Source organism: Anolis carolinensis, chromosome 4 (genome assembly GCF_035594765.1).
Source record: "Anolis carolinensis isolate JA03-04 chromosome 4, rAnoCar3.1.pri, whole genome shotgun sequence".
Taxonomy (NCBI): domain Eukaryota; kingdom Metazoa; phylum Chordata; class Lepidosauria; order Squamata; family Dactyloidae; genus Anolis; species Anolis carolinensis.
In genome coordinates, this window is record NC_085844.1 from 91,632,598 (window position 1) to 91,655,835 (window position 23,238).

Here is a 23,238-nt window from a genome sequence, read left to right on the forward strand (position 1 = left end):
TAAGGTTTGTGAACAACTATTGATGAGTGACAGGCTGATGATCAGTTTGAGTGAAGAGGTCAGTAAGATTAAGATTACGGATGAGTGCAGTTAGAAAAAGATTTGAGAATAGTTTGAGTTAGACTAGGGAGGAACTGAAAACTGTCATGCCAGTCTGTTTTTTCATTGTAGTCACATGGTTGAATAAAAATGGAAACTTACAGTTATTGGAACAATCTTTTTCACACCTCTGTGCAAACTGCTGAGACGTTATTGACATGAATTCCCATTATCAGTCTTCTGCACAACTTTGCTTTCTACCTGTGTTTGCCCTACTCTCTGCATGTGCACTATGGGTTTTTTTGACATTTTCCCCCCACTCAGTTTTTCTACAATTGCGCATTGGCATAGTTTTGGTATTCTCATGAGGTCTTCCTCTGCTTCGTAATATTGAGACTGCCGGGGAAGGAAATAATCGTGCATGAAGTGTGGTGGAACAACAGTGATAATGTATTCATTGGCAGATTTTTCTCATCAATACAAAGAGACGATCCAATTACCAAGAAGTATGAGTTATAGCCTATAGGACAGCCACAATGCTGTGCTGTAAGCCCTATAAAAATGTGTGCATCTGGACATGGCAGAAATATAAAAATAATTTTTACTCCAGGATGCCACTATGTCTATCCACTATGGAGGCCAATCAAAGAAGGTTACTAGGTTGGTCTAAGTGGCCAACCTATAAAGACTTATTAATAAAAGGCTCAACCACCTTGAAATCCCATGAGGAAATCAAACAAAGATTTACAAATATCTCTTGGCTTCACTATTTGCAAATTAAAGAATTTTACCACAAAGATACAACAATTGGTTTCAATCAGACTGAACAATTCTGGGATAAAATTTTAGAAAGTGAAAACAAGACAATTACAAAAGTTTACAATAAATTACTTGAGTGGCCAACAGAAGGGGAAATAGTAAAAGATTGTATGATTAAATGGGCAGAAAATCTGAGAAGAACAATAACTCTCTCAGAATAGGAAACAATTTGGAATAAAAAAATTAAAATATACATATGCAATGGATTTGAAGGTGAACTGGCTAAAAATGTTCCACCGCTGGTACATCACACTGAAGAAATTAAGTTTAATGTATAAAAATTCACACAAAAAAAGCTGTTGGGAATGCAAGGATCAAGAGGGAGTTTTTTTCCACATGTGGTGGACTTGTAAAGAAGCAAAAATGTTCTGGGAGAAAATCCATGTAGAATGCCAGCATATTCTTAAATTAAAATTCCACATTAAGCCAGAATACTATTTATTAGGCATTACAGATTCGGACATCCAGTTAAATTTAAACGGTGATATCTTGCTTATATACATGACCAGAATCAGTTATGCCAGAATCAGTTATGTGAAATATTGGAGGCAGAAAAAAAACACCAAACATAGATGAATGGAGACAGAGAACTGAGAGAGATTAAACTGAGAGAGATTAAAGACATGGACAAATTAACATTTTTATTAAAGAAAAACTCGGGAAATCCAATTAAGCACACAGACTGGTTCAAAATAGAGGACTACGGGGAAAAAAAAGGGAAAATGAACGAAACATTAAAATGGACAAGTTTCCTTTCTCAAATTAAGAATTATGAACAGTTGTTCCACCTCTGTATTTGGTTTTTAAGAATTTCTTTCTTTACCCTCAAAATGGATTTTATATAGAGAGACAAAGACAAAATCACAAAAGTCTAGAAGGAAGTCTTACTAGGACTTTTTTCTTTTTTCTTTTTCTCTCTCACAATTCTTGCATAAATTTCCTACTTTTCACAATATTGTTCTCCCACATTACTTGTAAAAAAAATTCCCTCTTTCCCCTTTTTACCAAAACCCTTTCCCCTTTATCTACCCATATATCCTTAATAAAAATACATTAATTAAAACAATAAATAAATAAAAAGTGTGTGCATCTGTATGTGTGTGGACACCCACACAAATCCATAGTTATCTTGCATAATGTCTTTTGTGGAAATGTTATTGTTTGCTGTGGAGACCTTGTCTAAAATAATGTTGTTTGCATAAAAAAATGAAATAATGCAAAACAAAAATTATTGCAAGTGGAGAAGCTCTTATAATGTCACCCATGAGAAAATCTTTTGCATTCTTTGTTCTTGGATGTAAGGATAAAGTAAGAGAAGAATCACATCCAATGCCTGTATCTGAGTTAGGTTCTTGTATTTCTTACTCCTTTGGTTGAGGCAAGTATCTGTGCAAAAAAAAAAAAAAGAAGAGAGAGCTATAGAGCAATTTAATGCCACTTCAGTTTTCACTTTCCTGTGGGTTAAGGATCCTGGCAGATGTTCTGGGATTAACATTTCTTAATTTTCCCACTGTGGTGTGATATAATTGAGTGAAAGTTCTGCTTTAGCATTTGGCCATTATTCCACTCTATTCATGCGATATTATACTGAAAAATCCAATAAAATGAAGAGCCAGTGTGGAGATCTCTTGGCAAAAAACCCCATTATCTCAAGGGGCACAATTTCTCTAGAAACCATGGCATTTAATGGTGACACCAATTTTTATGTAATATTGACTACTAAAATTAACCCCCCAACACACACACACACACACACACACACACACACACACACTTATGACAATTAATAGATCACTGGGATCATTTTGTGAAAAGCACATTGCTATTAATATGTCAGGGCATATTGATGCGGTATGAGAAAACTGGACCTTACAGATGTTATTGGGGGCTTTCTTGTTGTTATTCTGCCTACAAGTCCAGAATCCTGCTGGAATCTTAGATTTTAAATTCATTTCCCCATTCCAGAGATCGACCAGGGCTTTGACAGAATCACTCACTCAGGTAGTGGGAAAATTCCCAAGAACTGGGGTTGTGTGTTTTCTAGGCTGTATGGCCATGTTCCAGAAGTATTCTCTCCTGTCGTTTCACCCACATGGCAGGCATTCTCATAGGTTGTGAGCTATATGGAGAAACTAGACAACTATATCTGTGGAAGGTCCAAGGTGGGGAAAAAAACTCTTGTCTGTTGGAAGCCAGTGTGAATGTTGTAATTAATCACCTAGATTAGCATTAAATGGCCTTCCAAGCTTCATATCCTGACCTGGGGAAATACTTTGTTCAGAGTCATTAGCTGCTTCTGATTAATTCATGTCTGGAATTGTTCAGTTTTCAGAGTGTTGTTCCTTATTTACTGTTCTGGTAAGAACACTTCCTCTGGGTGGATTTTTGTCTTTACTCTCATGGCTTGTTCTTGGCCTTACAGCTCTTCTGATGTTTGTGTGGAGTATCCATTGACCTGGAGCCCAGTTTAGGTGGTTTAGTTCACCTTGGAGGAGGAGAGGTTCGCAGATTCTTTATGCATGGTCTATCAGGGCTTTTATTGTGCTTCTTTTTTGACTTGGGTGATGGTTAGAGTATCTATCAGTGTGTGTAGGTTTTCTGTATACTGTGCAGGCCAATTGTTGATTGGTTTTGCGGGTGACTAGAACATCTAGAAATGGCAGTTTCCCTTCCTTTTCTTTTTCCATGGTGAATTGGATGTTTGGGTGGATGCTGTTGAGGTGGTCCAGGAACTTGCTGAGTTCTTCTCCATGGCTCCAAATGGTGGTGTCATCAACATATCTGAACCATATACAGTAGAGTCTCACTTATCGAACATAAACGGGCCGGCAGAACATTGGATAAGCGAATATGTTGGATAGTAAGGAGAGATTAAGAAGAAGCCTATTAAACATCAAATTAGGTTATGATTTTACAAATTTAGCACCAAAACATCATATTGTACAACAAATTTGGCAGAAAAAGTAGTTCAATATGCAGTAATGCTACATAGTAATTACTGTATTTATGAATTTAGCACCAAAATATCATGATGTATTGAAAACATTGACTACAAAAATGCATTGGATAATCCAGAACGTTGGATAAGCGAATGTTGGATAAGTGAGACTCTACTGTAGTTGGCTTTTTTTGGTGCTGTTTTGGTGCTGTTTCTAGGGCCTGCTTTTCAAAGTGTTCCATGTAGAAATTTGCTATTACTGGGTTGAGAGGGCTCCCCGTGGCCAATGAATACTCTACCATGGACATCCCTCCCAATTTTGGGAATTTCACAGTAAATGGGATGGGGGTGGGAGAGCCAAAACCAGAACAAAAGATGGCATGCAGCTTTACTGAGTTGCACACACCTATTCCTGATGACTCTTGTGGAATTACCTAGGCAAGTGATCCTGTCGAAGCCCGGGTCAATCTCTGGAATGAGGAAATGACAAGGATGGTAGACAAGATTGCCCTGCAATGTCCCTTCTCATGGAGTTAAACCAACCCCTTACTTAGATGCCACAGTTGATATCGACACCACATGTCTCCTGCTTGTCCAATGTTAATGAATACTTTTCAGTTTGTGCAGCCTGAGGATATGGACAGGACTCTTGAAGATGTGAGAGCCACCACATGTGCTTTAGACCTCTGCCCTTCCTGGCTCATTAAACAGGCCAGAGAGGGGACTGGTGGGGTGGGTAAGAGAAATGATTAATGCTTCTTGCATAAGAGCTAGGTCCCTTCAGGCCTCAAGGAGGCTGTGATAAAATCTCATTCAAAGAAATCTTCCTTAAACCCCCACTGTTCTTGACAACTACAGATCTATCTCCTATCTCCTATCTCTGAGCAAGGTATTGGAGCATCTAACCCTTAAACTCTAAGGGTTCTTGGATGAAGCAGATTATCTAGATCTATTTCAGTCTGGTTTCAGGCCTAGTTATGAGACAGAGACAGATTTGATCATTTTGGTGGATGACCTATGCAAAGAAATGGACAGGAGTGTGTTCTGTTGGTTCTCCTTGACATTTCAACGGCTTTCAATACCATTGACCATGGTATCCTTCTGAGTCACCTTTCTGGGATGGGGTTTTGAGGTACAGTGGTTCAGTGGCTCTGTTACTTCCTGGAGGGATGGTTTCAAAAGTTGATGCTAGGAGACTCATGTTCAACTCCATGTTGAACAAGGGGCCGGGCTGGGCCGTTGCTGACCTAGCAACCCGAAAGATAGTTGCATCTATCAAGTAGGAAATAAGGTACCACTTATAAAAGTGGGGAGGCAAGTTTAACTAATTTACAAAGTTGCAATGAGGGAGTGCGGAAGTGCCATCAGAGTGGATGATGAAGTAGCTGCTCCTCCCTGTGGCCAGAATCAAACATCCCCTCAGGAGAAGGTTAAATTGCCTCTGCGTCTGTCTGTCTGTTGTCTCTGTCTCGGTTCGATGTGTTTATGGGCATTGAATGTTTGCCCTATATGTACAGTAGAGTCTCACTTATCCAACATAAACGGGCCAGCAGAACGTTGGATAAGTGAATATGTTGGATAATAAGGAGGGATTAAGGAAAAGCCTATTAAAAATCAAATTAGATTATGATTTTACAAATTAAGCACCAAAACATCATGTTATATAACAAACTTGACAGAAAAAATAGTTCACAACGCAGTAATGCCATGTAGTAATTACTGTATTTACGAATTTAGCACCAAAATATCAAGATACATTGACTACAAAAATGCGTTGGATAATCCAGAACGTTGGATAAGCGAGTGTTGGATAAGTGAGACTCTACTGTACATAATGTGATCCGCCCTGAGTCCCCTTCGGGGTGAGAAGGATGGAATATAAATACTGTAAATAAATAAATAAACAAACAAACTCCTTGGCCAAAGGCTAAGTGTTTTGTTTTGTTCCCTATGCTGTTCAAGATATGCATGAAACTGCTAGGAAAGGTAATCCAGAGTTTTTGGAGTGTGGTGCCATCTATACACAGATGATACGTGACTCTATTACTCCTTCCCACCTAATTGCAAGGAAGTGGCTGCTGTGCTAAACTGCTGCATGGCTGCTGTAATGGACTAGATGAGGGCAAATAAATTGAAGCTTAATCTCGATAAGATAGAGGTACTTCTTGCCAGTCAAAAGACAGATCTGGAAATAGGGATTCAGCCTGTTAGATGGGGTCATAGATCCAAATAGTTAGAAGAGACCATGGATCATCTAGCCCAACCCTCTGCTGTTCCTAGACCATGGAACCCCCTCCCAAGAGAGACCAGGATGGATTCATCCCTGCTTACCTTCTGCAAGCAGTTGAAGATATTGTTGTGTTAGCAGACATTTGGGAGAGGATAAGGGGCATGCTGGTGGGAAGGTTGTGGGTGGGATTTTGTATTTTGTAATTTTAATTGCATTTATTGTATTTTTATTGTATTTTAGTTATATGTTAACTTTATATCCACACAGTACCACTTGTATTTTTAATTCTTTTGTATTTGCTTTGTTTTAAACTATATCCAGATTGTATAGTTGAATCCCCATGGGGGGAAAGTTTGGATATAAATAAAGCAAATATATAAATAAATAAAATGGGATTTATGGTTCAGACAGATAACTTTCCCAAGCTCCAGAGAAAACTGTTTCTGTGTATGAAAAATGAACAAATTAAATCTCTGAGCTGAGGTGGTCTGCTGCTCCTCAGTACAAATCTACTGAAGTAGCTTTGATTCTTTCCTAACAGACTTTGCCAGGGACAATTAACTTTATCACATATCTTCATTGAATTTATGAATTTATTTCACTGCAGGGATTTATATTCCACCCTTCAAAACCTTCCTTGAGGCAGCTTGCAGAATTTCAGAAGACATAAAAGACTCATTAATAGTAGACAGACAGAAACACATACAAAGACAACCATGTCCCAAACACAAAATCTCTAGAAGGAGGACAAGATTAGCAAACCCAGCCAAGATGTAAACAAATAAAATTGAATTAAAAGGTATAGGAAGTAAATAATGCCAGGACAAGTACAAGGTGATCCTCTCTTTCTGTGATCAGAATCATAATTGAGATTTACCTCGTTTTGGTAACTATTACCGACTATTTGTTAGATGGTGGAGGGCACCACAGAAGAGCTTCCAGAGATTATCTCAGTGGTCAGGAGTCTTCAAGAGTATGGAGCAGCGAATGAAAATGAATGAAGCCAGGCCAAGGAAGAGGAATTTTTTGTCTGGGTGAGAAGCCTAGTGTTCCTTCCTACAACATAAATTTAAAATAGATCCATAAAAAGAGATAAAGGCTGAAAAATAAGGCAAGTAAAGGTTATGTAAGGTTTTGAACATTAAAACCAGAAGATTGTTTTTGTTCTGATCCTGAAAGGTAGGGGTAACCAATTAAGAGATATCAACAGTAAGGCACCATGATAAAAATGACAGGTCAAAAAGCTAATATTAGAAATAGAATGTTAAATAAAAAAACAGATGACTGGAAAACTACTCCAGAAAAAGTAGAATAATCAAATGACTACAGCAGTCATTGGGGGTGGCAGACTATCTTTCATTTCAAATGAGTGAGGTTGTAGACACCATGGTTGTGCATGGATCCGTTTTCAAAAAATGTATTCTGCTGGTTTGGTTGGTTAGGTTGGTTTGGACTCCTGTAACAGCATGGGCTCCTCCATAATTTTTTGTTTCAGCTGCAACAGAATAACGGCTGACAAAACACGTCTGCTTTCAGTTTCTTTCAGTTACATGTGGATTGTGGGGAGGGAGGCAACCACTAGAAGGGAAAGGATGCCAGAAAGGGTGTTTTCTTAAACCCTTGCCTTAAACCAAGGTCTCCTTTAAATACAGAAGGGAAAGGATCACAAGAAGGGGGGTTTCTTAATTATTTATTTACAGTATTTATATTCCGCCCTTCTCACCCCGAAGGGGACTCAGGGCAGATCACATTATACACACATAGGGCAAACATTCAATGCCCATAAACACATCAAACAGAGACCGAGACAGACAGACGCAGAGGCAATTTAACCTTCTCCTGAGGTGATGTTCGATTCTGGCCACAGGGGGGAGCAGCTGCTTCATCATCCACTCTGACGGCACTTCCTCATTCCAGGTTGTAAATTAGTTAAACTTGCCTCCCCACTTTTTTATATAAGTGGTACCTTATTTCCTACTTGATAGATGCAACTATCTTTCAGGTTGCCAGGTCAGCAACGAGCAGGGGCTATTTTTAATTTTTAATTGACGGGTACTCACCCTGCCACGGGCTGGCCTCGAACTCATGACATCATGGTCAGAGTGATTTATTGCAGCTGCTCAACAGCCTGCGCCACAGCCCTTTCCTTACAACCAGGTCTCCTCTAAATACAGAAGGGAAAGGATCATAGGAAGGGGAGTTTCTTAAGCCCTTACTACAAACTTGGGTCTCCTCTAAAGAGAAAAGGGAAAGGATCACAGGAAGAGGGGTTTCTTAAGCCCTTGCCTTAAACTGGGAAGCTCCCTCCCCCATTGTCGCCAATGGGCCAGATTGAAAATGAATCTTTCAGCTTCCTGGATTGAAAATGGATTTATATCCTCCCAAATTTGAGAGGCTCCTGAAAAACAGATCAGAGCCCCCACCAAAATCCGGGACAACAAAATGGATCATGGTTTACCCAGATTGCACAAGCCTAGTAGGCACAAAGAGCACTTCATTGTTGATCTCCAGCTCATAGCATCCACTGCTTGAGACTGCTGCCACACTCTATCTAATGGTAGAGAAGGGGTTTTTTTTTGGGTGGGGGGCACTAAATCCTAAGAGGATTTGGGGTTTTTAAAGAAAAAAGCAAGATAATAATCATAATCAAATTAATGTCATTGAAGCATGGAAAGGCATTTTGCAGTGCCAAAAAACTTCACTGTGCTGTCACAAACTATTACAGTTCTTCCTTTGCACTGAGAACTGAAGCTGTGTTCAACCCTTCCTAGCTTTGCAATGATGCCAGTCGCTGCTGCTTTATTGTTTCTACAAAAAACAAAGTCCTTAAAAAAAACACCAAGTCTTTCACATTTCACGTGGCCTTGCTTTAGACTGTCAAAATACTTTCTGCAATGCCACAAACATGTTTAAATGCCTATCCAATTCTAAGCAAGATAAAAACACCACAAATTCATTCAAATAATTGGATAAATATAGAGAATGAGAGGAAAGACCATAAGTTAACCAGGCAAATATTCTGCATGGCAGGAGTCCATTTGTCCTCTGACAAGAAATTTGCCTTTCTTGTGAACCCCAATTCACCCTATTATGCTTAACCGAAGGATGTCACATTTCACCCTCTGCAGTCAGTTTCAAGCTCTCTTCTTCCACTCCATTCTACTGTTAACATCTCCAAAATGCAATTTTGGTCTGAGTTATATAACACTGGTCAGGTCACATTTAGATTAACGTGCTCATATCCTGCCAGGGAGTCATTCTGCAAAACCCAAACCAGACAAGACATTGGAAAGCCAAGGTAACAAATGATTAAAGGGTAAAAGTGACCCAAAAAAGATTTATTCTGTGCACACAAATAGTACACATGAACAGGGCTTAATTTCCATGGCTCAGATCATAGATGGAGATGATGCAGGTTATTATTTTAGCTGAACAAGGAAGCAAATGCTGAAAAGTGAAAATTGTAAGAAAAATTATATTCATTCATTTTGGAAGAAGTGGTCTCTAGAACGTTTGTTGTGTTTTGGTTTTATGAGCCTCATGTGACCTGGTCATTTAATTTCATAAGCCCATATTGTTAGTTTTGGATAAAAAGTTTGCTAAAATATATTGACCTACTATTTATTTATTTTTAGTGCAATGGGAGCCGATCCCTATTCCTGCTACATTAGTCTACCTCTGCTATTACATTTTCTATTAAAGAAGTAATATTCAGGAACATATCTGTTCTGTTAACTGATGTATACTTGTAGTTAGAAATTGCGAGAGGACTTCTATATAACAAATAAATATGTGTGGATGCAGTAGAGTATTCAGGCATCTCTGTGATATTGCTAAAGTATGTAAGTGATGAGATTCCTACCATACACATATTCTTGCCATCTTTCCATTTTCAGGGCATTGTTTTGTCTTAGATATTTATCTGTGCAGCTGCACAGCTTAACAACTTTTTTCTTTTCAAAGAGAGGAATTTTTTTATCACAGCTTTCCATAAAGGGGGAGATGGAGTAAAGCTCAGGCAGCATAATACTTAGAGGAAAATGGACATTATAGCAAATTTCTTATGTCTAAAGACATACTTAAGTAGAAAAAGAATAGATGTCTCTTGAAATGACAAACATACATTTAGCTCAACTCCTCCTTTCCAAATGCCTGGTATGCAGTGGGCCTTTGGTATCTGCTGGAGTTTCTTTCCAGGACTCCTGTGGATACCAAAACATTTGATTGCTTAAGTTCCATGATATGGCATAGTAACACAGTGTCCCTTATATAAAATAAAATGATCAAGATTTGCTTTTTAGATTTTTTTTTTAAAAAAAATTCAAACTGTATATGTTTGCATCTACGGATACAAAATCCATGGGTATGTGAGGCTAACTATACTTTACTTTCTGTACTGAGATCATAATATTCTATATCTTCATGCAGCTACTTGTAATATTAGCATTAAGTGATGTAGAACCGGGAGAGGGAAATGAAAAATATCACTATATCACATAAGACAAATTCTACTAGGCATTTTAGCGTGAAAAAAATTCAGTGCCATTTATGCATCAGCTGCATGTTATCTACTTTCACTCTTAACAGTATACAATGGCTGAACCCATAGGACTCAGTAGTAGCTGGATACTCAGACAAAGCTGGGGTGATGAATCCCCTCAGGGCACTAGTTTGAAATTTAAATGAGCTTTCCAAGGTGCTGAATTTATTTTGGGATGGATTACAGCACTATAGATATCTCCTTTAAAATCTAGAGAGAAACCTAGAACATATCCACCATCCTATGAAGAGCCACTAACATCCAGTGACAGTCTCTCGTGAGAGCAACAAAAAAAGATGTAAACATCCAATATTTTCATCAGGAACACTAACATACACACCCCTCTATGTCAGAGACACTTGCCCCTTGAACTGTCAAATCAAAGCTTCATTTCAGAAGTAGCTTACAAGAGGGATGATCGGGGCTGTCAGCACTGAACAGGGCATCTTTTGTTGGGGTTCTTTGAACAATTATCCTTGGGCACTGTAACTTTAATCCACCAAGCACCAGTCACTTCACTCAGCCTTGCGTGCATGTCTGTAACAAGTTAGCAACAGCTGCCAGCGATTAATTAACCCTTTTTAAATAATTCATAAAATGCACCAAACATATAAAATTTCCAAGACCAATCCTATCAGACACAACAATGAACTAAGCTTTCCAGACAACTTAGAGAAGGTTCAATCTATGTTGGGCAGACTCAGATTGCAGCTTCAATTTCAGTTCTTTTCACAGTGAGCTGCTGACCTCAGCACATCACTTTATTCCAGTGAGCCCATCATTATTTTCACTGTATATCCACCCTCGAAGCATACTCCAAATCATACTGTTGAGAGTCCAAAATAGGCAGCTTATTTTTGGAAAATCTATTTTCCCCCTATATTTTCATTTTCATACCATTAGCTTTCCAGATGCTGCATTGCTAAAATTACACTGCCACAATTAGTGTCCCAAAATGTCTAAAGAGTGTTGGATAGGACAGCATTCAATGATGATTTGGGGCAGACTAATAGAATGGGAGGCATTGAAATCTTGTATGTCTGGATTCACAAATCCATAGAAATAACACACCACGGCCTTTAAGCTTTAAGGGTTTTTTTTGTTTTCTTACTGGCTTGATATTACATAAAGTGCATAACTTGATGTCACAAGACATTTGAAAAGAGCAAGTCCTGCCCCTTAACGGCAACAAAAGAATTAACTGGCTGTGTTCTCTCTCTACTTTGATTTTTTAAAATGTTCTTGAATAGAGCAGCCATTTTAATTGAAATAGAGAAAAAGGCTCACGTGATGGAGAATTGGTTTGTCTTGGCAATGGCACCGAAGACAAAACATAACATTCATTTATGTTTCATCTATAGTTTATATGCATAATGTGGAAGTAATTTCATACACAATGCTTTTCACACATGTGAAAACAAAGTTGGTATATACCAAGTCATCAGAAAACAAGTGTCACTATATGTTGCTCATGTGAACAGTTTGGGGTTTGGGATATTTCAGAATCCTGGATAAGGGATTATTATCATCATAATCATCATCATTATGTTTATTATTATGTTTATTTATATCCCACTTTTTCCTCCATAAGGAGACAGGATATTGAACCTGTAATACTCAGTGGATGATATTGATTATCAAATGGATAGTTATATTTTAAAATGGTAGCTTAACTTTCATAATGGGCTCGTGCATTTTGGCTGAACCTTGATCTGTTTCTACTGGCCAAATTTCAGGAGACCCCCCGGATCTGTTTTTCCATGCCTCCTGAATACGGGAGAGTAGCTGAATTGGCATTTTCAGACCCTTATTTTTAGGAAGTTCTATTCTTTTTAGAAATAAAATATTTTAAAAACTCCCGAAAAGGTATCCCCGCTGGCCCTGCCCTGTAACTTCTCCAGGAGCAGCAGCAGGGCACCATTCCTTCCTGCCAAATGTCAAAGATGCACTTCCACATCACACAGCCCAGTGCCCACTATTACACATTATTAATAAAAAACAAACCCAACAACTTTCCCCAAAGTTTTTGCATTTCTTGTTCTCACAAAACAAACTGGAATGAGGCCAGCAGAAGCAGCATCAAGCAAGCAAGCATTGTCCCCTTATTAGAAAAAACACTCATGTATGATCCACTGGGGGGAAAAACATTTTCAAAATGTATTGTGGGAAATCTAGCCATTTTTGGGGGGGATATGTTTTGGAGCATTATATTTTAAGTCTTAGCAGTTCAGAGCAGGCCCCCAAATACGTGTGTGCACCCCACCCACCCATCCCACACTTTCCCAATTCCCAGTCCCACAAAATAAAAAAATCAAGAAAATAAAGGAAAATAACGAAAAATCAAAATGATTCAATGCTAGAGAGAGGCCAAGCCAAGCAAAATAATAATAATAATAATAATAATAATAATAATAATAATAATAATAATAATAATAATAAAGCTGAGAGCGAGTGGCAAGGCAATCCGACTGAAGCACTTCTCTAGAGCCAGAATATAACTGAGAGCAATGGAGGCACTGACAGTTTCATAAGACATGTCATGGCATTATTCTATTCTGATTGACCCAACAGGCAGTGCACACAGGGAAACCCTATGCAAGCAGCACGTGGCTGCCACGTGGCATGTTTCAGACAAAAAAAAAATGTGGCAGTTACAATCAGCCAAACAAGCCGGACGGCCAAAGAGAACCGATCAAACTGAATCCACGCACAAGTCTATTTCATAATAGTTTCAGATCCTATTCATGAGTCTTGTCCAATGAAGAGATATATTAGGGGCTTAGGTTCCCACACTACCGCTAGCTGCCATACAGTTCTAGCTAGCATTGAATCTGGAACTAACCATAACATATGATGCAAAGCCATTGCCCCATAGCCTGCTTCTAACTGTTGCAATATTTTCGCATTTTGAAGCCTGGGTGAACACTGCAAGCCCTTAATACAAGAGGTTAAATGGAAAGGCTTTCTTGTTGATTTGTTTTTAGTTAACTGAATGCAGAAAACAATAATATACTGTGTTTACACTTGCAACAGCCTTCAGTCAATTTATATTCTGTAATTACAAGCCTAATGATATTTCCCACCTAGATTCATTTTTATTGAACAAATGGATGAAAGGCACATAAACCAGCAGTGTAGCAATAAAGCGAAAAGTTCATTTTCAAATGCAGTTAGTATTCCAAGGGCACAGTAGGAGAAAATTTCAATAGCCTGATCCCAAATGAAATGAACCGAGACTTGTAAGAACATAGTAGCACTTTTCTACAGTGCCCATTCACTTCAACAATGATTATTACAGAGGAATGTCTGATCGATCAGAATAGGGAACACGTGGCCCTTGAAATCTTTCTGGATCACAGTTCTTATCATCCTTAGTCAACCTGACCAATGAATGATGAGCCACTCTGAGAATGGTAGTTAAACAAGATTAGAGGGGACATCCATTCTCCATCCTTGAAGTAGATTGTGCTCTTAACTATAACTACCACTCTTTCTCTTAGACTCCCACATGTTTATGGCAGCTTACATCTGGGTGCTTTACTTGTTGATGCATGGCATGTAATTCATAATTGTGTATGGGAGGGAGCATGTCAGATCATTACATTTACATTATGCCCATTTCCTATTCATTGTTTGAGTACTCTGAGGAAAGCCTATTTTGTTTCTGTTTTTGACTTGTTGTTTTTTGCAAAGCACAAAAAGAAAACCTCATTCCGTGCAAATTGTCAACATATCAGCCAATTCACAAGGATAAAAAATGGCCTTATTTTCTTTCGCTACAAATGCAGGGCTGATTCATAATGATTTTATTTGGAAACTAATGATCTTGGATGTATTATGCAGTCATTCAAAAGAACAGAAGGCATCAGCCACCTATTAATAATGCATATACTCTCTTTTTTTCTCTTTCCCTCTGAAAGCTGAATTAGAACCTGGAGATTCCTTGACTACATTTTCAAAGTATAATCCCTTGTAAAGAGGTAGAAACTTCTAAGGCAGAAGTGGCAGCTGACAGATTCTATAGGCAGCTGTGATATGAAGTCAATTTGTCAGACTATAAGCTGCAACATATATATACATTTCTTTTTCAGCAGCATTAAAGCCCGTATAGATATATATGGACTTTAATACTGCTCAAAAATATAATTAAGTTGTGATTGTATGTGCCTGTGCAAGTTCCAACTTGACCTAAATAGATAATTTTGTCTGCCTTTATTTGAAACTGATAATAGTTAACCTTTCCATTATAATACAACTTTGGCTTGAAAAATCCAAATGGGATTTTGTGACACTATGTTTAGAAGGTTTAGTGTTATGTCTTGTAGACGTGATAGACTGGTTTTAAATATGATTGCTGTTTTGTTTCTGCAAAGGAGAGGCAGACTTCACTTGGCTAGCTGGACTTGACATCATTTGCACAAAGCACTCTTCTAACCTAATTTGTCCTCCTGATTTGAAGAATGAAGTAATTCTCAAAGATTATATGCCAACATATACTTACTTTTCTCAAAAAGCTTTATTATTCTAGTTTAACTTAATGCAACTTAATATCATTTGCACAATTTGCATATAATATACCTCGCTCTGAGTCTCCTATGAGAAGATAAAAATGGGGTATAAATAAACATAAACATAATAATAAACACAATCTATATATATAAAAGAGTGATGGCATCACGGCAATTCACAAAACAACAAAAGTACAGGCCCCCCAACCTCAAAATTTGACAACACAACCCATCATCCACGCCTCAAGGTTGATACAACAAAAAGAAAAGAAAAATAAAGTCCTAATTAGAGGGAGAGCAATAATTTTTTTATCCAATTGCTGCCAGTTTAGAGGGCTAATCTCTGCCCACTTGGTTGCCTAGCAACCAAGGGACAGCCAGGTTTCAGTTAGGGGACAGGCAGATTTAGGCCTCACTTAGGCTTCTTCCACAGATTATCAGATTTGCACTGGATTATATGGCAGTGTAGACTCAAGGCCCTTCAACACAGCTATATAACCCATTTATAATCTTATATTATCTGCTTTGCACTGGATTATCTTGACTCCACACTGCCATATAATCCACTTCAGTGTGCATTTTATACAGCTGTGAAGAAGGGGCCTCATATAATCCAGTTCTGAGCAGATAATATAAGATTAGAAATATACAGTAGAGTCTCACTTATCCAATGTAAACAGGCCGGCAGGATAAGTGAATATGTTGGATAATAAGAAGGGATTCAGGAAAAGCCAATTAAACATCAAATTAGGTAATCGTTATACAAATTAAGCACCAAAACATCATATTATACAACAAATTTGACAGAAAAAGTAGTTCCATGCACAGTAATGCTATGTAGTATTTACAGTAGAGTCTCACTTATCCAACACTCGATTATCCAACGTTCTGGATTATCCAACGCATTTTTGTAGTCAATGCTTTCAATATATCGTGATATTTTGGTGCTAAATTCATAAATACAGTAATTACTATATAACATTACTGTGTACTGAACTACTTTTTCTGTCAAATTTGTTGTCTAACATGATGTTTTGGTGCTTAATTTGTAAAATCATAACTTAATTTGATGTTTAATAGGGTTATCCTTAATTCCTCATTATCCAACATATTCGCTTATCCAACGTTCTGCCGGCCCGTTTATGTTGGATAAGTGAGACTCTACTGTACTGTATTTACAAATTTACCACTAAAATATCACAATGAATTTAAAACACTGAGTACAAAAACATTGATTATGAAAAGGCAGGCTGCATTGGATAATCCAGAACATTGTATAAGCGAATGTTGGATAAGTGAGATTGTACTTTAATATGAAATAATTACTGGGATAGAATAATGCAGAACAATATAATCTCTAAAACCAGGACAGGAAATAAACAGGGGAATTCCAGACAGGAAACAATCAGGGCCAGCTAACACCTCCCAACCAAGTATTCCCATCATCAAAGTCTGGCAAATCCTATGTTTTCTCAGGGCCACAGACAGTAGAAGCACATAAAATATCGCAAACAACACCACTCTGAAAACAAGGGAATTCCAGACAGGAAACAATCAGGGCCAGCTAACACCTCCCAACAAAATATTCCCATCATCAAGGTCTGGAAAATCCTCTGTTTTCTCAGGGCCACAGACAGTAGAAGCACATAAAATATCGCAAACAACACCACTCTGAAAACAAGGGAATTCCAGACAGGAAACAATCAGGGCCAGCTAACACCTCCCAACAAAATATTCCCATCATCAAAGTCTGGAAAATCCTCTGTTTTCTCAGGGCCACAGACAGTAGAAGCACATAAAATATCGCAAACAACACCACTCTGAAAACAAGGGAATTCCAGACAGGAAACAATCAGGGCCAGCTAACACCTCCCAACAAAAAATTCACTCAGGGAGGAAACAGCCAGGCTTTAAAGCTGCAAGGCCATTACATCCTAATCATTTTTCCTAATTTCAGCATTCATACTTGCCTCCAACAAACAAAAAAACCCAATCAGAAATATTGTATATTCACAACCTTTAGGAAATAATATCCCCTGATGGCGCAGCGTGTTAAAGCGCTGAGCTGCTGAACTTCTGGACCGAAAGGCCACAGGTTTGAATTGGGGGAGTGGAGCGAGCCCCCACTGTTAGCTCCAGCTTCTGCCAACCCAGAAGTTCGAAAACATGCAAATGTGAGTGCATCAATAGGTACTGCTCCGGCGGGAAGGTAACGCCGCTCCATGTAGTCATCCCACATGACCTTGGAGGAGTCTACGGACAACGCCGGCTCTTCGGCATAGAAATGGAGATGAGCACAAACCTCCAGAGTAAGACACGACTGGACTTAATGTCTGGGGAAAACCTTTACCCTTGACCTTAACTACCACCAATTACTCAAGACTTTATTTCCCATACCACCAGACTTCGCCACAGCAACGCGTGGCCGGGCACAGCTAGTAATAATATATAACAAAAAAAATCAATAATACCATAAAAACTAGATCTGTACAATCCAAGTTAAGCCGCGAACTGTTTAGTGTCCCAGATTTTTTGGGGGGGGGGGGGGGCTTGGTCCATTTTTTAGGAGCCTCCCAAATACAGGAGGGCAGATATCCTTTTTTGCTCTGGGAGTGCCAAAAGATCAATTTTCTATTGGCCTATTATGGGGGGCATCCCAGGCTCCCCTTCTCGTCATTTTAGGCATTTAAGATGTTTGTTTCTACTCTAGAGGAGAGGCACTCAGCTGCAGCCAGGTTCGCATGCTTTAAGGAGGCTTCTTACGTGAATCTACTCTAGAGGAGAGGCGCTCAGCTGCAGGAGAGTACCTTGACTTGACTGGTTCTTTCCATCTCTGCACATAGATGATTCTTGCGGCAGATTCCTGATGCATATATTGTAGTAATCTGCCACATCCAAATTCTCGTTTCATCCAGATTTTGATCTTAACAATGTTGTCCAATACCCTATGTATTTGAGTCTAGTATTTCTGCAATCAAATGATAACTCCCAGAATATAACAACTTTTCAAATTCAGGTTTAACTATTATAAATCCAAATAAGTTTTTATCCATTTAAAAACACTCAGAGATTTGTCTTAAATTTGTATCTTAAATTTTGATCATTTCTTTAACTGTCAGATTTTTTCTAGCTGGTCATTCCACAGATTTGGGGAAGCAATTTAAAAGTTCCGCTGAATGATAGTTCTCAATCGGATTCTGACTGGTTGGAGTAGCCATCCTGCAGAGGACCTAAGGTGGATTCTGTAGGTAGCTTGGACCCAAACCATGTAAGGCTTTAAAGGTCATACCAAGACTTTGGCCTTTTCCTGGAAACTAATTATCAGCCAGTGAAATTATTTTAGTATAGAGATGATATGCTCACGCCCACATGTATCTGTGGCCAATCTGGATGCCATGTTTTGAAGTAACTGAAGTTATTTCAGAGGCAGTCCAGTGCAAAAAGCATTGCAGAAGTCCAACCCCTAAGTGACCAGTGTGTGTACTACAATTTTAGGTCTTCCAATTCTAGACTGCAGCTGGTGTATTAGCTGAAATTGGTAATAAGCAATTCTGACAGTCATATCTATATGGGCTGACATTGGTGATACAGATCCAGTAGCACTCCGAAGCTGGGAACAAAGTCTTTCAGGGAGAGTGTAACCTCATTCAGAACTGCTTGACACATCTCTAATCCCAAGTCTTTCTGATTATGTCAGAAAATCCTCTTCCTTTTCCTTTCTCTCCAACTGCATGGTTCCCTGCATCTTCTGACCTTAGCTATACTTCTGAGACAGTACTAGAAAGTAAAGTTGGAAAAAATATTTGGAAATTTGTTGCAAAAATGCTTTGTGAGTGTCAAGGCCCTGATGAGAAAGATCTTTGACTAAGAATTTTTATAGTTGAGGACTTTGTCTATGTAAAATTCATACATACTTGTTTGTTCATAAGGAGCACCTGTACTTCCAAATAGTTGTTCCAGAAGGGGCAATTACAAAAGTCACATCAAAGTGAAGTTACCTCAAAATGGCTAAATACTAAGAAATAATCTAGGGACCTCATCACATGTACCAATTTAAAAGTTCTAGGACACTTACCAGCCAGTTGAAGATCATATGGCATGCAACCCAGCACACTCAACTTCTGGTAGAGGTTCTGCCCCCAACTGGTGTGGAAGTGTCCTAGGATGCTTCCTCTTCAACATTGGAGCCAGCACACTTCTGCCCCAGTTGAGTGATGCTTCCCTATGTGATGGAGAAAGTGTCATTGTATGCCTGCCATTTTGCCATGCTTGCTTGCGAAACGGCATCGGGGGGGGGGGGGTATGTGTGATAAAGTCATAGGTGAAGCATATCAAACAGAGGACATTGCCTTATGCATTCCAAAACAGATCATCTTAGGCTGTTTTGAGTCTTGTGGGGAGTGGCATGAAGTCTGTTGCATGGTTGTGTAAAATAAAAATAAATAGGTAAATTGAAGCTTTATCACCTTCTTTAAATCAAAATAAACTCTGCTGTGTAATAAGGCTGTCACGTAGGCTTGGATAAAACAATAACGGTATCTTTATTCAGGTTCAAGAGTTCAAACACATACCGTGTTTCCCCGAAAATAAGACAGTGTCTTATATTAATTTTTTCTCCCAAAGATGCGCTAGGTCTTATTTTCAGGGGATGTGTTATTTTTCCATGAAGAAGAATTCACATTTATTGTTGAACAAAAAAATAAATATGTTTTATATACTGTACAGTAGTTGTCATCACAAACCAGCATAACCAGAAAAACTGTGAGTCCCATCAAGAATTTCTTGTTACTACCATTATTTCCATGTACAACACTCTATGGTACGTACATTTACCGATCCTGCATGCTCTGGTGTTCTGTTCAGCGGGCATGCTTCCAAATAAAAACTTTGCTAGGTTTTACTTTCGGGGGAGGTCTTATATTTAGTAATTCAGCAAAACCGCTACTAGGTCTTATTTTCTGGGGATGTCTTATTTTAGGAGAAACAGGGTATATAGGGCAACAATATGTAACAGTCCTTTTAAATATGCCTCATCTCTTCTTTAAATAGTCAAACTTTGGAGAGCATGACAACCATTACATTCCTGACCAAAAATTCCTGTCAACTTCTTTCTTCCACTCTCCAGAAGAGGAAAAATATGAATTATAATGTCAGTTAGAAAACCCGTTGGTCTGCCTCTGCCAAGCCAGAGGCAGCAACCAATCAGAATGCTGGCTGGCTCAGCCAAGCAGCTGTTGCCATAGCAACCCTTTCCAGTGAACTCCTCACAATATGGAGTCTTTATTTCATATTCCCGCAGAGTCTTGCTAACCAGTATTGGCGATCTGTCTGCAGTCTATACCCTTAAGTCATCAATATCGGAGTATATGTATATGTTCTGTTAGTTTGGACAGACAAGCCTTGATGTGAGCAATATGGATGAGCAGTTATGAACTTTATAGCATTACTTTGAAGGCATAACCTTTAGTTTAGACCAAAGGCTGTTGAACTAATATGAGTGGAATGGCACCAGAATCAGAGCCTTGAGGAATGTTGCCTACATTCTCAGAATTCATGAGTAGAAGTGGTTGTATTTTCTGTCTCAATTGCTGGTGATCCCAAACTGCCCTCCCCCCTATTGATAACAGAAAATAATTCCTCAGGATTTCAAGTAAGATACACTTCATTCATGTTGGATACATGAACTTCATTGTGAGATTTTTCAGGACAGAGAATTTCTCTGCATGTTTCCCACAAACTGTATAAAAACAACATAGAATAGGGAGGAAAAGAACCACAGCCCAGTGATGGAATGTATGCTTAGCATATAAACATTCCTGGCTTCATTCCTTTCAGTGTAAAGCAACTTGACTTCCTATGCTGAAGGTTAAGTAGCTATTTAAAAGATAAATGTTATGTTAGAAATACACTGTATATTACAGGGCCATAGTCATGGCTGTATGTTAGAGTGGCATTCGATGAAACACATTCCGCTGTTATAATTAGAAATGATCTAGTATCCACTGCTTATCCTCAGAAAACAGCTTGATGGTTTCATCTGAAACTTGGCATTGTAGCAGAAGTTACTTTAAGGATGCCTTCTTCCTTGTATTGGCCTGGAGAGGATAATAAGCATTTCTTGTCTTTTTCCTTTTTCTTTTTTTTTTTTACTTCAAAGACTAGCCAGTGACAGGCAGACATTTGGCAGGTATTGTCTGGCTTCCCCATGCAAACTTTGATGGGATTAGATATTGCTGTCAATTTTCTCTATGGACAGTGTCTTTTAGAGAAAATTAATGGATATATACATATTACTTATTTTAGTTCAGGGACGTGCTGTGTCCTAATAGTAAAGTTTGTAGATAAAAGGTAAAGATTTCCCCTGACGTTAAGTCCAGTCGTGACCGACTCTGGGTTTGTAGTTTGTAGTTTGTAGTATGCTATTTTTTTATCCAGTCGTATCCTACTGACTTTAAAAGGTCTGTTCCCATAATGCATAGTACACTTTGCCCTCTACATTTGCAGATTTAACTTTGGTGAATTTGTTTATTTATATATTTGATCAATGTATAGTCTACTTCTAGCATAGGCTGACCACAGAATTGCCTTTGAGGATTTAGCCCACATCTACACTGCCATACAATGCAATTTCAAACTGCATTTTATACCAGTGTAGATGGGGCATTAAAGATCTGCACTTCACTAGGAATCTCAAGGTCCTCCAGGATGGGTCTGTGAGCAGCTTCCAGCAGCAGAAGAAGCCCATCTACATTGACCATTTAATACAGTTCATAGCTAGTTTCATACTGCATTAAACGATCAGTGTCCACAGTTGCTAGTTAAGATAAAGATACCTATCTGGATTGGAACAGAAAAAGATAGTAAATGGCAACTCCTCAGATATATAGACTCCATGGACCTCTTCCAGCAAATAGACAGGACTGCAGTCCACCATTTCACCTTTGACAACCATCCAAGTTCAAAAGGCTGGTGAAGCTGAAACTACACAATATGTATGATGGCATTCTATCTCCATCTTACCTAAATAATGTATTTGTCAAGGGTCTGGTACTTAACATCAATATGTTTCCAGAATTTTGCAGCTAAAAGGATCATGGAAAGCCCCTAACATTATATATGAAAGTTGAAAGACAAAGCTTTATTGTCATGCTTTTGTCTAATGAATTATCCAGTTAATTCTGGGAAACCTATATTGTAGTATTATGAAGAGGCAGCTAATTCTACATTACTGGTTTTTTTATGCTGCATACTGTTTCCAGGATCTCATCTGAAGTACTGGTTGCTGAGCATACCCAAATGTGCCATAAATTCAATTTTGTTTAGAACTAAGCTCTCGTTTCTGTTTCTTGCCTGGTCAAGATAATGAGAATTTTCCTCCTCCTCCCCCCATTTCTCTGTCTAGGGGCACATCTTCACTGTAGAGTGAATGAAGTTTGACACCACCTGAACTGCCATGCTTCGATGCTATGAAATCATGGGAGTTGTAGTTTGGTGAAGAATCAGCACTATTGGCTAAAAACCTTCCAAAACGATAATTCCCATGATTCCATAGCATTGAGCCATGGCAATTCAAGTGCATTAATTCTACAGTGCACCCATTGTTTTGCTCACAGACACAACCATCAAGTTTTTTTTTTTCGTGTCAGGAGCAACCGGAGTTGCTTTTGGGGTGAGAGAATTGGCCATCTGCAAGGACATTGCCCAGGGGACGCGCAGATGTTTTGAAGTTTTACCATCCTTGTGGGAGGCTTCTCTCATGTCCCCGCATGGAGCTGGAGCTGATAGAGGGAGCTCATCCACGGTCACCCCGGATGGGATTCGAACCTGGCAGCTTTCAGGTCGGCAACCCAACCTTCAAGTCACGAGGCTTTTATCCCCTAGGCCATCGGAGGATTGAAGGTTGGGCTGCTGACTTGAAGGCTGCCAGGTTCGGATGAATGAGGATGAGCTCCCTCTATCAGCTCCAGCTCCATGCGGGAACATGAGAAAAGCCTCCCACAAGGATGGTAAAAACATCAAAACATCCGGGCATCCCCTGGGCAACGTCCTTGCAGACAGTCAATTCTCTCACTCCAGAAGCAACTCAGGATGCTCCTGACACCATCAAGCTAAAGGGATTTGAAACAGTGCCCAAAACATTTTCTTTGGACTTCAACTCTCACAA

At 38.9% G+C, this 23,238-nt stretch overlaps 1 long non-coding RNA gene across 1 annotated transcript; it reads right to left on the minus strand.

Moving 5' to 3' along the window:
• Positions 1 to 1,466: 1,466 nt before the first annotated feature.
• On the minus strand, positions 1,467 to 19,290 carry LOC134299008 (uncharacterized). The gene is made up of 3 exons (XR_010006169.1): positions 19,150 to 19,290; positions 10,150 to 10,228; positions 1,467 to 2,244 (listed from the first exon to the last, which is right to left on the minus strand). It is a non-coding gene; the product is annotated as an uncharacterized LOC134299008 (long non-coding RNA).
• Between the last annotated feature and the right edge of the window lie 3,948 nt (positions 19,291 to 23,238).